Raw genomic sequence first — 16,750 nt, forward strand, 5'->3', positions numbered from 1 at the left:
CCCACTAGTGCTAGCCTCTTTTCCTTTTCTGGAAGGTATAGCAAAGGCTCTAAAAGCTAATTCTGACTTTTGAACACTACCATCAAAACTATTCAGCTCATAGGTTGTCAACTTGGCTATGATGAGTCCAAGGATGCCTTAGACTTGTCTATTGATCTCAGCTCCTAAATAGCAGCAACCCTTATTGCATAGACCGGCAACAGGGATCTCAGGACTTTGCTAACCACAGTGGAATCTTCTAATTTGCCACCTGCACTCTTTATTTCTCCAACTACTATTTTGATTCTTATTCCATACTGCTGAATGGTCTCTCCTTCAACCATCCGCATGTCTTCAAACTTTCCTCTCAAGCTCTCTTCCTTAGCCTATTTTACATGCTCATCACCACCATAGATATTTTCAAGAGCATCCCATACCTCTTTGGGATTTGCCTTGTCCTAAACATCAATGAACTCAATGTCAGATAGACTACTGATGAGGGCTTCCATGACTTACCCATTTTCTTGAATCTCTCTCTTTTGGTCATCGGTGAGAGTATCGATAGGAACAACATATGCATTTTCAACATAACTCCAGTGTTGAACACCCATGCTTTTGATGGATATCTCCATCCTGGCTTTCCATATACCAAAATTTTCCCTGTTAAACTTTGGACCTTCCCTCTTCATCATTTGACTAGGATCTTTTCCTCAAGTGGTTAAGCTTACAACACAGAGGACCTGGAGGGGTCTGATACCAATTGATAACTTAATGATGAATATCTTGTACCAAACCGATACTGAGAGGGGGGGGTGAATCAATACCAACACAATGTCTTCAAGAATGGTTTGACAGCAAATACTCCAAATGATTGACAAACAGGGATACCGGTAAAACAGAGTGCAACCGGTAACATCCAATATAGCTCAGTCAGTCATGAACCAGTCACTCAATAAGCTTTCCTCTTAGCTCAATACTATAGTATCATTATATTCTTATGCATAAACAGGTAAACTTATTCGTTAGATCTTCACAACAGTGAGTTCAATATGTTTTATAGACAGGCATAAAACATAGAACCTTCATGTGCTTAACAGATAAAACAAAGCATCACAAAACAAAAGTATTTCACATGACACACATATTTTCACGTGGAAACCCAACTGGGAAAAACCATGGTGGGGATGAATACCCACAAGTTGTTTTTTGAACTCTTTAGAAGTCCACTCTGTTAGGAGCCTTGTCCGGTTAAGGACATTACAATAGGTTATGGTAGGAACCGATCCTATTAGGAATCACCTGGTTAAGGGATACCCGGTTAAGGGTTAAACCCGTTAGGGTCACCTTGTTAGAGGATTTCAAGAACTCAATAGCTAAAAGCATCTCCTAAGCTTCTCTAGCTTCTCAGAACTCATTAGCCTCGAGTTACCCGGTTAAGGGATTTGAATCAAGTTGGTTAAGACCACCCGATTTAAGGGATTTTGAATCAAGCCAGTTAAGGCTACCTTGTTAGGGGATTTTACAACTGTTGAAGTGGTTAGAGATCAATAGGTATTGCAATGATCTGTTAACAGCACTCAATGCTAATGCAAATCTATTTAGGCTCCTCTTTTCCTTTTGCACATTCACTTTGCAGGTATCTCTTCTCTCCTTTGGTATGGCAAGAATCACGTATCACTTTCCTTGGATACACACTCACAACTTTTACCAACAACCTCAAAAAGAAATCCAACATCGACCTTATAGGAAACATACAGGTCGGTAGCAAAAACCCTAAACACTAAACCTGTTAGGTTAAGCAATTCAAACTATTTGATCCTGACCGTTGAATCATGTTGCATTAAATGCAACAATCTTGAATCGATCTCAAGGCATTCTTCATCGTCCATTATCCATCGTTTTCATGGCTGTTGATAACCCATCACACGTTATCATCATTTGACAGACTTCGCACATTCTCGAGGTAGATAGGAATAGTCATCTTCATGCAAGATCTTTTACGCACACAGAGCTTACATGGCAACACGATCTGTCCTCCATCATACTACTAACTCATGACACAAGGATCACCGATTGATTCACACAAACTTATGGTACTCCAATCGGAAACCCCAAAGTGGAAGCTACCTACCAACTGGTAGTCATACAATACTTCCATGTGCTGGTTCCCATAACTACATGCCGGTTCACCTTGAACAACTATGTCGCTTCACTTTGGCATATAGACTGGTTCATACATATGTCGGTTCCTCTCTCTCTTCTCCTATCACATGTGTTGGTTCACACCATGTCTTATATTGATATCAATGACAACATACAATATCATTATGTCTTCATGCTGGTTTACATAATGCCATGTCGGTTCACATAATGCCAACATGGTGAGTGTCTTGGGGTAGATTCTTTCCCACCCTTGCACTGTGATAAACCAAGTGTCTATTTAGTGACTCAACTGGACTTCTAGTTTCTATGGTGTTTAGAATGGGTTTCGTTCTAGTGGTCACAATCAGCAGCGTTTTACGCTCCATTGAGGGAGGTCTCCCAGTATGTAGAGGTTACATTCTACATATTTTAAGGTAGCATATAGGCATTGAGGGAGGCATAACGTCGTTGTAACATCATATAACACATGTCGCATATGATTTTCATCACATACACATTTATTTATAGTGGCTCTGATTACTTGGCTTTAGCCATTGCCACTTAGGTCATTATCCTCTCACTGACCTTAATGGTACTCTAAGGGCAACTCGGGAGGGCAGGCCTTCTAAAGGATTTAATTGCAAGAAAAAAATTAAAGCATAAAAGAAAAGAGTGATTTTCTGATCACCCATTGAAGGGGAGAGCATAATACCTATCTCTTCGAAGACACAAAAAACAAAATATTTTTTTATCCTTCCATTGCAATGATTTTCTATTCTAAGTGGAGATGTTGCTCCACATAGACATGGTGTTCATTTTTAACCTTCATAGCAATTTGTGAAAGAACGTGAAAGAATTTGATTTTGTTCTTTTTAAAAGCACCAAAAGAAGTTCTCTACTCTAACCCTGCAAAGGAAATAATGTTAGTAGACACATGGTGGGCTATCCAGCCTAATTTCCTTCCATTGGTTGCAAAAAATATGCCTTTGTATTTATCAATGATCTGTTATAAAACAAAACAGTAAAAGACTAGAATTTAAGAAAAATAAAAGAATAAAGAGGTGTTTTTATGGTTTTTTATTTTTTATTTTTTTTTATTTTTTTTTATTTTTTTTAATTTTTACATGAGGAACTTGCTAAAAAATGAAAACTATCAAAAATAGAAACTTTTCAGAAACAAAAACCTACCAAAAATGCAAACTTTCCAAAAATAGAAACCTGCCAAAAATGGAAACCTGCAAAAAATGAAAACTTTACAGAAATGGAAACCTAGAAAAAATGGAAACTTTCCAAAAATGAAAACCTACCAAAAATGGAAACTTTTCAGAAATGGAAACCTGCCAAAAATGGAAACTTGCCAAAAATGGAAACTTTCTAGATGTAGAAACTTGCAAAAAAAAAAACTTTTCAAAAATGGAAACTTTCCAAAAATGGAAACATTCCAAAAATGGAAACTTACCAAAAATGGAAACTTTTCAGAAATGGATACTTGCGAAAAACGGAAACCTGGTAGAAATGGAAACCTACCAAAAATAAAAAATTGAAAAAATGGAAACCTGCCAAAAATGGAAACTTTCTAGAAATGGAAACTTGCCAAAAATGAAAACTTTCTAGAAATGGAAACCTGCTAAAAACGGAAACCTGCCAAAAATGGTTCCATAAAATTTCAAATTGTTGTTACTTCATGTCGGGTTCACCAAATGTTTCATGCTTAAAAATCATTAATGCAGAAATGGGAAATAAGGACGAATCACCAAATCCTTAACTATCAAAGCAATTTCAAACAAAAACCAATAGAAATTAACACAAGATAAGAATAAATTCAAATAAATGAAACTCCCTCATCCTGTATCGTGGCTTCCATTGTGCTTCTCTGAATTGTTCTTGTGGGTGGCTCTCAGGTATTATACTGGGATTCTTGCATAGATTAGACAATTGTTTGAAGACTGTGATTCTAGAATGAATTGAGCAAATAGGTTGAATTTATAGATTTTCAACACACAGGAGGTGAGGATTTGAACTCAAGTGTTGATTGATAGATAACTGATTTAGATTGATCATTTAATTCATTAGATTGATCTGTCAACAAAATTGATTGGAGAGTGAACTCAATTGATTGACTAGTAGACTTAATAGACTAGCTAGTTGACTAGTTTGATTGATTAGAAGACTGAATTGATTAGAGAGATAAGTGGGCTGATTAATCAGTAGACTGAATAGATAGATTAGTCAAAAAAAGGTGATTGAGAGTTACAAAGGATGATTGGTGAGTTAACAGAGTTAACTGATTTGATCAATCAGTTCTGATTTTAGCATGTGTTGTAGGATTTTGAAATTGAAATTGAATTTGATTTTCATTTTCAATTTGAATTTGAATTTGAATTTGGACTTTCGAATGCTGAAATGCACATGAAATTAACTGAAATGAAGATTTGGGGAAATATGAATTTGATGATTTGGAATTAGATGAAATGATATGAAATTCGAATTTGAGGAAACATGAAATTTAAATGAAATTAATTGGAATTATAATTTGGGGAAATGGAAGAATTTAATTAATTAATTTAAATAATTTAAATGAAATTATTTAAACATTAGAAATAAACTTAATTAAATAATAAAGATTATTTAACTAAGGAATAAATCAAAATTAATTAAATAGTTAATATTTAATTAATAATTGAAATAGGGTTAACTGATTAAAATGATTTGAGAATACAAATAGAATAATTAGAAGTGTTGAAGGGTGATGATTATAAGAAATAGTTAGTTTAATCAAATAATTAAAGAATTACTTAATTAAATAGATGCATAATTAGTGTAAAATTAATGAGACATTTTTAGGTGTCTACACATATCTATCATCCGCATGCAATTAATTCAAGTTTCTATGAGAAAGCTAAGCCAATAAACTTTGTCTTCGATACAATCACGATGAAGTTCTCTGATACATAGTCTCACATCTCCATTCCATATCGGTATTTTCTCACCAATTTGACATTCATATATCATGTAGGAATGGAATTATCATTTAGTTGCTTTCATTAACTCATGAAAGTTCATTCATTATCATTTATTTGCATTAGGTACATTTATTCATTAAATGCATTCATTCATTCATTTAAGTGCATTTTTTATCATTTAGTTGCATTTCAAGTCATTGCATTCATTCCTTCATTTAAGTGCATTTTTTATCATTTAGTTGAATTTCAGATCATTGCATTCATTCCTTCATTTAAGTGCATTTATTATCATTTAGTTGTATTTCAAATCATTGCACTCATTCCTTTATTTAAGTGCATTTATTATCATTTAGTTGCATTTCAAATCATTGCATTCATTTAGATTCCTTTAAGTGCATTTATTATCATTTAGGTGCATTTCATATCATTGCATTCATTTAGATTCGTTAAGTGCATTCATTATCATTTAATTGCATTTCAAATCATTTCATTCATTTAGATTCATTAAGCGCATTTGTTTATTCATCATTAAGTGCATTCATTTAAAAACAAACATGACATTTTTATAAACATTTTATTCATTTAGGTACATCTAAAAAATGCATAAGTTTACTCATATCATTATCTCATCATTTCAAACATATACAGTATTATCTATCAAATATCATTATTCATTATCTAAATCTCATCATTTAGCATAAATCATCATCATTTCATCACATTAATATCATTATAAAAGAATCATTCATCTATTAACCTACATCCACATATTAGCAAATCACCCATATCACATATATAGAAATCATATCATCAACATATACATCTAGAAAGAAAACATCCCCATTCCATGTATCTAAGCATAACTCATATCATCATCCTGCATAAAGTAGACATATCATCACATGGATCCATATTATATCATCCACAAAAATGACATATCATCATATATCGCATCAAAAATAACACATGTATCAGAGTACAATGATGTCTAAAAATATCAGCTACCCAGACCCATCCAAGTATCAGTCTAGTAAAAATGTAACAGTGCATAGAAACACCTTAAATGACACTTTGGCCAGATGCTGCTCCCCCACCACCCTCACCATCTCCCCAAGGAGGACCCATCACACCACCACTACTCTAATCCCTATGTGACCGCTCTGATCTCACCCGCCGCATCTAGGAGTAGCTCATCGCTCGCTAACTACTTGGCACAACCTGCTCATATAATCCCTACCAGTAGTCAATCTCTGCAGCTACTCACCGCATCTCCCTCATCATATCCCTAGTCGAGCCCTATCCCTACACTCCCTCAAAAAATTGAACTCTATCCTATAGTTCCCTCACTCTATCCACCGCATCTTCTCTCTCTTACACAACTACAGTCAATTCAGCCTCCCATGCAAAAAGATGGACATCCCTGGTTGCAATCTCTACATCTCTATCCTCCAACTATGCCTCAGCTTCTTTTAGGCGAGTCTGCAACCGTAATATCATAAAATATCATTGGTCTCCCTCACCCCCACCTATTTCTCCCTGTTCCATCTCCATCGGCTCCTCTCCACCACCTACGGCTTCGTGTCCCATCTCCAGCACCTTATCACCACCCTCTCCACCACTGACATCTCTCCCTCCTCTCACTGCTCCTTGTATGAGCAGACCCTGTGACAATCCTAAAGGCTTCCAACCTCTACCTCTCCTCTGTAATCGTCCTCCTCCACTACCTCCACCTCCAAATCCACCTCCACCACCAAATCCTCCACCTCCACCTCCTCCTCCTCCAAAACCTCCCCCACCTGTTCCACCTCCACCTACTCCTCCTCCTTTGTCATGGTGCTCTGTCATCATCAAATGATGGTATGGGATTTGTCAGATCTGAGATCTGCAGAATCAGATGAGCAATGCGATACTATGTATACTCCTTTGTCACCCTCACATCTACAATCTTTGGCCTCATCTACCATGGTCTCGCCTGTAAAGTCCAAAACTTTGCAAGGGCCTGATCATAGGGAAAAACTGACCCCCATTGAAATATCTCTCACACTACCCGTTCATACTCCTCCAAACCCCTCAGCATACTCTACCTCTATCCAAATTGTCTTGTCACTCTCCCTAGCAACTATCTCTCCATAATATGGGATGTGCAACCAATAAAAAATTAAGTCATATATACATACGGTAAGGCCTCTCCATCACCCTCCCAGTCCTCACAATCAATGTAAGGCCTCCATATGACCACTTCTAAGTCATCTAATGCCCACTGCCAAAACTCTAACTTCCCCAAATGGGGCTGGGTCATGAAACCTCTATACATAAATACATAGGGTTGATCTATTTCCCTAAACCTCAAAAATACCAATTGTGTGACTAGCAAGTTCTCCCAAGCCCAAATATGTAACAAAGGGATGCCTACACCGAGTGATCTACTCTCTCGATACATTTCCTTGTGCAAATCCCTATAGAGTCACACCAAAACACATGGCCCCCATACATAGTGAGTCCCCTCTGTCACCATCTTCTCTAATACCTGGTCCCACCCAATGGCCAATCCATGTGAATGCAGATTGAGGCAAAGAAAACCCGTTACAATACCTACTAGTACTGATGGTAGTGGCTCATAGAGCACCACTATGTCCTCCCACACCACAGAGCCATCCTTAATTATATATCCTTAGTAAATATCCACTGTATGGCTATTGTCCCCATGGTGCGATCATATGTCACAAGCTCCCCTCTAATCGAGATATGCAGTATCCTCCAAACATCCTCTAGTGTCATAGTCATCTCTCCCATTGCCAAATCAAAGAAGCATGTCTCATTGTGCTATCGCTCGGCCAATGCTATCAGTAATCCGCAATTCGTCTGAATCATAAGTAGGTACATCATATCATATAAATCAGTTGCACATACACAATCAATCTCTACCTCAAACAACTGCTCACACAGCAGCTGTGTCATGAGATGTCGCTCCCACATCTGTAAGATGGGTAGATCCTCCAACACATATCAACAAATATCAGTTGTTTTGCTACAAACTTTGTTAAGTTTCAACCTAGACTATCAACAGATACTTTTTAATCAATTATCTTTGGGTCTCAATAGGTAATCGATTATGGCAATCCTAAACTACAATAGGCATTTATTACAATGACCTAGTCTCAATAGGGCTGCTATGATTCACAAAAATAACCAATCAATCACTCAACACATGCATCAAGTGATATTTTATCTAACACTGGGGCATTTATCACAATTGTACCACTGTCTTGACAATAGCGCTATACTTGAAGCACAAACGCGCTACACCTGAAGCACAAACGTACTAGAACAACAATAGCACTACAAAAGCTATACAATTGTGCTATTTTATAGCAACAACGCCACAACAACTATAGAAAAGTGTTAAACTACAAGAGCACTATAACTATGATACAAATGCACTAAACTGAAAAACGCGCTAAAACGACTATGCAAAAGTGCCATTGGGGAATCATAGTGCTACTTTAGGTGACAAAAGCACTAAAACATAGGTCTAGTGCTATTCTCTTCCTTGGATTTTGACACTTGAAAAAACATGATAAAAATGTATCAAAAGCAAAATTCAACATTTTCATATCGGTAGTCCATAGTCCTCTGGTCACTAGTATTGACGGATTCGCTCTAGTCGGTGATCTGCTATAGGTACGAACATGATGACTGTTGCTCACTCCTTCGTCCAAGGTCACTATCAAAGCTCCAAACTGCCAAGGACATAGGTGCAAATCAGATAGTTTTACCCCTTCCCCTCCAAATATACACCCCCCAGCCCTAGCCCTACTTCACCCCGCTCACTATCGTGGTCCCTGTGAACTTCTGAAGCCTCTCATTTCTCTGTATTCACTCTGTTTTCTCCCATTCTTTCATTCATTATTTCTAATTTCTTCTATTCTACCTCCCCCCAACTTCTTTCTCTTTTTTGAGAGATTGCTCAATTTTTTGGAATTTTTTAGCCCATCTCTCAAGGGGGCATACCATCCACTAAATTAACATTTCTGGGGTATATTTCTCATACCTATCTTTCTTTCTTCAAAATGACATGATAAACAGAACCATCTCAAAGAGGGGCAAATGTAGACACATAAATTTTTTCCACTTAATTAAATAAATATTTAGTATTTATTTGATTATTTAAACCATCAATCAACAATTAATTAAATCGATATTTAATTAATTCATCTTGAGCCTCTTCTCCTATTAATTAAATAAATTATTGAATTTATTTAAATTAATTCATGAAACCATATTCCAACAATTAATTAAACGAATATAGCATATTTGTTTAAATTAACCCCCCTTTCCTCATTTAAATATTTATTTAAATCTCTAAAATCCCTCCCACTTGCATTCTCCTACAAATGCAAGTTGCACCAATAAATACATTTAATTTCTAAATAAAATCCTATTTTCTCTCACCCACCAAAACCCACTTGCCTCTTAAACCCCTTCTAGATTCTTCTAATCCATTCCAATTTAGCCTAATTCATCTCCTAATTATTGTAACATTCCTAAGAAAAGAGAAGTCATTTCTCAAAGCCTTCAGAGTCTTTGAAATGCATTAAAGGCTTTTTATCCTTCAACAAATTAACCCCCAAAGTCTTCTAAACCATTTATGGCTCTTACATAACCATCAATGGTTAAACTCAACTCACCCACATGGTTTGAGACTTTTCCTCTAACTCAACCCTCATTTAACTCATGGGTCTCTTCAAGCATTCATTGCTTTGACAATGGTTATCCCATTAACTCTTGCACAAGAGTTTATCCATTGGATAAAGGCATTATTCATTGGATAAAAGCTTTATCCACAAACTCAAGCCTAACCAAACCCTCCTAGGGTAACCTTAATGTCATCTCAAACATTTAATGCTTCTTCCCTCTCCTCTCAAGTCATCTCATGTTGACATTTGTCATCAGGCGATTAGTTTGAAAGCCATCACATGGATTGATTAACTTTCAATCCTAGCCCTTGTTAAGATTACTCAATCTTGACTATCCATTGCCCTATTTCCCCTATAAATAGAGCTCTTATTCTTCATTTTCAGGATCAAAAGTCTTTTGTGCATCAAACTTATAGTCATTTTAGAGAGCATTAAGAAGCATTTGCATTGTTATTATACTAAGATTTACATAGACTATAGGATCTTTCTCATAGTAAATCATCCACACTTGCATAAGTATTTGTTTTCATGTTTACAACCATCTTGAATCTTCATCTGACATCCATGGATAGTGCTAAAAGCTGAGAGCTACACTCATGTGGGACTTGGAGAGGAGAGTAACAAGGGAGGAGCATCTATGAGCATTTTGGGGAGCATCTTGGTGGGTTTTCTTTCTCTTTTTCATTTATGTATGTTCTTTATTGTGTGTTTTATATCTCTGTGGATATGCATCTTAAGGGTTTTAAGTTCACTTGTGTTTTGTTTTGGTTGTGACTAATCTACTAACATTTGAACTTATCTTTTGTGCCTTGTGCCCCTTTTGACGTGCATCAATAATCATTTTAAAATTAAAATGTTTGAATACAATAAATATATAAATAATAAATCTCAAATATTTTAACTAAAATATTGTATATTATTGTTAATAATTGATTTTTAAAGCTAAATATTGTTAAAAAGAGTTTTATTTGACTTTGACAATCGATTTTAATATTATATATGATTTCCAATACATTAAAAATGGTAACTAAAACTATTATATAAAATTATTTTGTATTCAATTTAAAATATTTAAAAGATAAATAATCAAAATGAAATACAATTTTTCTAATTTTAAAAATAAATTTATTTATTATCAAAATATTTAAAATAAATTTATTTCTTATAATATATTACATATACAAACAAAGATTAAAAATTCATCTTTATATTTACACATTAAAAGATAGTAAGCATAACTATATAATAGAAAATGTATAATATCTTTTTAACAATGAAAAAGTTGTCTTTAATGCAATGAAAAAGAAACGAAAGAATTTAGAACATTAAATATATATTTTATATATATATATATAGAGAGAGAGAGAGAGGGAGAAAGAGTTGAGTAATAGATACGTAAAGTATATAGAGGCATTCGGGGTGTGAATACAACATTCCTTCTTTATCACCATGTGATGCCGAAAGATTAGATTGATTATATGTGCTCTGTCACGCGCATGGTCGAATATACAACAGAGTCTAAGGTTGTTTAAATATTAGGCATTAAATATGTGTACGAATGTAGGATTACGTGGTATATAGCTGGAGACAAACTAAACACTAATATTTTACTAATACTTGTATAACTTTCTTTTTATTATCGTATGACATAAAAACAACATAACAAAAATGTTTTTAAAAAATTGTTAATTTGAACATGTTAACAAATATATTATTCTTAATATATTTTCATAATGTACAAATGTAATTATGTTATGGCATATATAACTAGCTTACATATATTTGATTTTAATCAAATATATATATAATACACCGAGAGATATCCTTCTAGAGGCGCCTATTAGAGTTCGGGGTACATGATAAAAATAGACGCCTCGAGAAGGATATCTCTTGGTGTATTTTATATATATATATATATATATATATATATATATATATGATTAAAATCAAATATATGTAAGCTAGTAGCAGTCACGACGCAACATGGGAAACAATAAAAAATTTAAAATAGAACTATATAATTTTATATTATTAATGTTTGTTGCAATAATATGTAATATTATTATTGCAATTATTATTATTGTGAGATTTTGCCAAGATCAAGAGCTCAATGAAATGTACAAAATAGAGACACAATATAGGACAAGAATAAACTGTATTCTCATCAATAAAAAATGATCAATAATATCAAATTACATACAATGTAGATGAGCTTGCTTATTTAGGCAAGGCTAGGGATATGTGAGCACACAAACATGACATGTGGCTCAATAAGAAACAAGGGTAGGTAGGAGATAGGTGTGGGTAGGTAGGAGAAATAATATAATAGTCCACATGAGGTGCATCACCCACTGAATGGAAGAAACAAAACCAAAGGTGTATCCATGAAGTCTCCCCAATCATGAAGGGAAGATGTATGAAGAAAACTCATGATGAAAGGAATCTCTGAAAACTACTCAAGTGTCCCCATGTCGATGCTAAAAGATACCCCTTCCAAAGGTGGTGAACTGCTCCACACTGCTGAAAAAGGCACTCCAAGATCTAGTGGAGATGGATGTAGAACATGTCCCAAAGACTCACATGTCTCCTCAAAAAATAAAGAGACCTCCTCCAACTGTTGTACATAAGTATCCACAATCATGTCAACCTTGAAAGAATGATCATGTAGAGAATGAACAAGAGGTTTAGAGTGTGCCCTCGCAACAATCGAAGAAGGATCACCTTCATCAAAGAGAAGATGAATGTCATCAATGATGTCTCCCAGATCTGCAATGTAGGATTCCACAAACAAACCTGCAATATCTGTCAAGTAATCATCCCATGAATCTGAAGCTGGAAGACAATGAATATCCTGCTACACTGAATTACACGAAGGCAAAACTGTCGCACTATCCGCATCATCGGGTGTAATAGGTGATGTGATATCAATATGAGGAGATGAAATACAAGGCTCAAGAATGGGGTCACATGTGAGAATCCCCATGTTCAAGTGCCCAAAGTTCTCCTCAAAATCTAAACCATCACAAGAAATGTGATCATCATGTATAGAATCATCAAATGTGAAATCATCATCATCAACAAAATCTGAAAAGGAGTATAACCGAGATGCATGATCAACCACCCCAGTTGCAATGATAGCTCTAGTCTCCAAGTCTCTAATGAAAACTGACTCAGGTGTGAACTCCACAACCCTCTTAGTTGCGCCATGTGTGATTTGATAGATAGAAAGGAGATTGTTTGTCAAGTGGGGTACACACAACACATCATTGAAGGAGTTATCCCCAATGTCAATAGATCCTTTCCCAATCACATCCATGTATGTATGATTTCCCATCAAAATCTGTGGCATGGTGTAAAGCTCAAATGTAGAGAACGTAGACTGCAAAGATGCCATATGATGAGAAGCCCCTGAATCTAGAAGCCATCTCCCTAAATCGTGACTTGTAGTAGCACAAAGAGCTTTTCCTTTCCTTGTCCCAAAAGAGTGAATCTTCCCACTTGTAGAGGCCATGAATGCTTGCCCTTTTCCTTTTGAATGTGAGGAAGTGGAAGTTGATGAATCATCCTTCTTGTAGACTTTAGGCAAATCAATGTTATGCTTTTTGATGATATGTGTGCGCTCATCAATCTTCTTAGAATGGCAACGATGCTCCTCATGACCAATCTTTTTACAATAAGCACAAGTAGGTCTCTCCCTCTTTGGTGAATTATCTCTCTTGGAAAAGGATGAATCTCCTTGTTTTGGAGAAGATGGTACTTTGTCCTTAGGCTTTGATTGCCATTTCTTCTTGTTTGAGTTGTCCTTTCCTTGATTTCCTTTGTTCCCTTGATTTGCCACTAATGCTTGAGACTTAGAAGTCTTAAGAATGCCCATGCTTATCAACTTATTTTGTTCCATCATCAACATTTCATTAAAAGCATCAAATGTAGGCATTGTGTAGCTTGAACCCATTGTCATCCTATGGGTTTGGAAACTAGAAACAAATGCTGCATATTCTTGTGGAAGCTTGCCTATCAAGTTGAATATCAATTGAGTATCCTTCTTATCAATGCCACAATCTTTGAGTTGTGCCCTCAACTCATTTGCCTTAGTGACATAATCTTGTATAGTATCAAAGTTCTTGGGATCTAACATGGTGAGATCACTATCAATTTGATATCCCCTAATCTCATCAACTTGACCATACAAGTCTTGAAACTTTTGCCAAGCATCCTTGATTAGAGTACACTTCTCAATATGAAAAATGAGATCCTTTGATACATGCTTTCTTAAGGTACCAATTGCCATGATATTTTTAGTGAGCCAATACAAGTGACCAACTGGATCAACCTTAGGATCAACGGGAGCAACAATAGTTCCATCAATGTAATGAGTGAGTCCTTTTTCCATAAGTTTACTTCATGCATCAATTTTCCAAGTAGCATAATTATGAGGAGTTAAGAGAGGAAACTTAGAACAACCCATATTAGAAAAAAGGAAGGAACAAAAGAGCACAAAAGCATAAGAGACAGCCCCCCAAATTCACTCAATCAAAGTACCCCCCACAAATGATGATTTTGGCACTTTATATGTAGTGCGTGTACAATAGGCCACTTGCAAACAATGGCAAGGTGGACTTCTGATTTTGTTTTACAACTGCCCCAATAGGCTGAGAGCTACAAAGCAAAATATCAGAAGATAGATCTATGCAATACAAATGCCAAATTGGCCAAATAAGACCATATGATGAAAGTACAATTTCTACCCACAAATGTTGCAAACTGATAGCATATTCTGAGAGTAGACAAAAAATAACACACTTTAAAAAAAAATAGCACTTGAAAAGGAGTTTGTATGAGCCCAAATGGAGACCTGGAAGTTGCAGAAACAGGGATTAGACAGGTACAGTCACCAAAAAATGAGAATTATAAAAAATCTATCCATCAAAATCAAAAAATAATTCCACCACATGAAAATACATGAAATTATAGCCCATTTCAAAAAAAATTGCACCCAAAAAGGAGCAAAAATGAGCAAGTTATGGCCATTTGAAGTTGAACTACAAAATCAAAAAGCTCAATGAGAGGGGCCTGCAAAATTTTTGAAAAATGATGACATCATCAAAATGTGGGGTTAAATTTGATGATCGTATGACTGTCATGAAAACTTCACCTCCATGCTGACTAGGCATCCGTACAGTACGGACTTATGATGTGGCACGATCTGGTTAGCCAAAAAAATATTATGTGGTTGTATGGAAATCTAACGTGGCAGTGTTATGTGTCCACGGGCCAGTGGCATCCTACCATGTGGTGGGCGTGGATTCACCGGGTTCCCTGTAGAGTCTACGTGGCGGAGGAGCTGACCAGGTGAGGTGGTCCGATGACTAGACTGCGACGTGGCAAGTGCCGGTGGTGCCGGTGACTGTGGTCAGTGCCGGGGACGAGCCGCCGGTGCCGGGATGAGCCACCGATGCCGATAACTGTGGCCGGTACCGGTGATGGGGGCCGGTTTCGGGAGGAGCCGCCAATGCCGGTGACTGTGGAGCTGCTGCCGGGATACAGAAGTTGTCGGGAAGGTCACCAAGAACTGCCGCCGAGGAGATGGATGCTGCAGGCAGGACGCGGTGGGAGTGGGGAGATCCGCCGGCAAGTGAGCAGGTTTTGCAGTGGTACGATCGACAGACCTACAGACGTGGTACGGGGGTCACAAGGGGGTCTGTGGACCCCCCTAAAACAATTTTTGATTTTTTTTGAAAAATTTTCCGAAATTGTTTTTTTTCGAATTTTTTTTTTTTTTTTTTTGACGAAATTTTTTTTTTTGATTTTTATTTTTCGGAAAATATAAAAAAAAATTTGAAATTCATACAATAATAGTAAAATTGGCGAAAAAAATTTTCTCACCAAAATAGGCCGACTTTATAACCAAAATTCATGGAAACGGCCACCTGAATGCAATGGCGAGGTCGGATCTGGTCTAGGATGCCTCCAAAAGATGCTGCTCCTCAAATCTGCCTCTTGACGTCACAATAATGCCTCTTCAAGATGAATCAATGAAGCCCCAATGGCTCTGATACCATGTGAGATTTTGCCAAGATCAAGAGCTTAATGAAATGTACAAAATAGAGACACAATATAGGACAAGAATAAACTGTATTCTCATCAATAGAAAATGATCAATAATATCAAATTACATACAATGTAGATGGGCTTGCTTATATAGGCAAGGCTAGGGATATGTGAGCACACAAACATGACATGTGGCTCAATAAGAAACAAGGGTAGGTAGGAAATAGGTGTGGATAGGTAGGAGAAATAATATAATAGTCCACATGAGGTGGATCACCAACTAAATGTGGAGTGTAACAACAAGATCAACACCATAAAAGGTGGAATTTCTCCTACACACACTATCCCAATGTGGCACAAACACCCAAGTGTCTCATACCCAAACTACTATGAAATGCATTTCCTAAGTAAACTTAAGTAAGTGTAATAATATCCAAGATGAATAATTATTTACACCAACAATTATTATTTTCTATTTTTTTTGGAATAATATTATAATATATTATTATTAATTTATTTTGTTTTGATTATTATGGTATTATTTTTATAATTTATTGAAAATAATATTCATAATATGTATTTGAAATATTTTAAATGTATTATATTATTATTTTAAATTATTGTTAGTTATAATATTATTTTTATAGATTTATTACTAAAGTATAATACTATTATATTCTTATTTTGAAACTGTAATATTGTTTTATAGTTATTAAGTGTATAATATCAGGGTTAGGGTTTAAATCTTGGTTAGAGGTAGGGTTAGGATTATGGTTATAGGTAAGATTATGATCATGGTAGAATAATAATTATGATAAGATATAGGTGAAAATTACTGTTAGGGTTAAGGCTAATATCATAGTTAGGTTTATGCTTAGGATTAGGGTTAATCTTACTGATTGTAATTAGGGTTAAGGTTAA

Source organism: Cryptomeria japonica, chromosome 3, assembly GCF_030272615.1.
Source record: "Cryptomeria japonica chromosome 3, Sugi_1.0, whole genome shotgun sequence".
Taxonomy (NCBI): domain Eukaryota; kingdom Viridiplantae; phylum Streptophyta; class Pinopsida; order Cupressales; family Cupressaceae; genus Cryptomeria; species Cryptomeria japonica.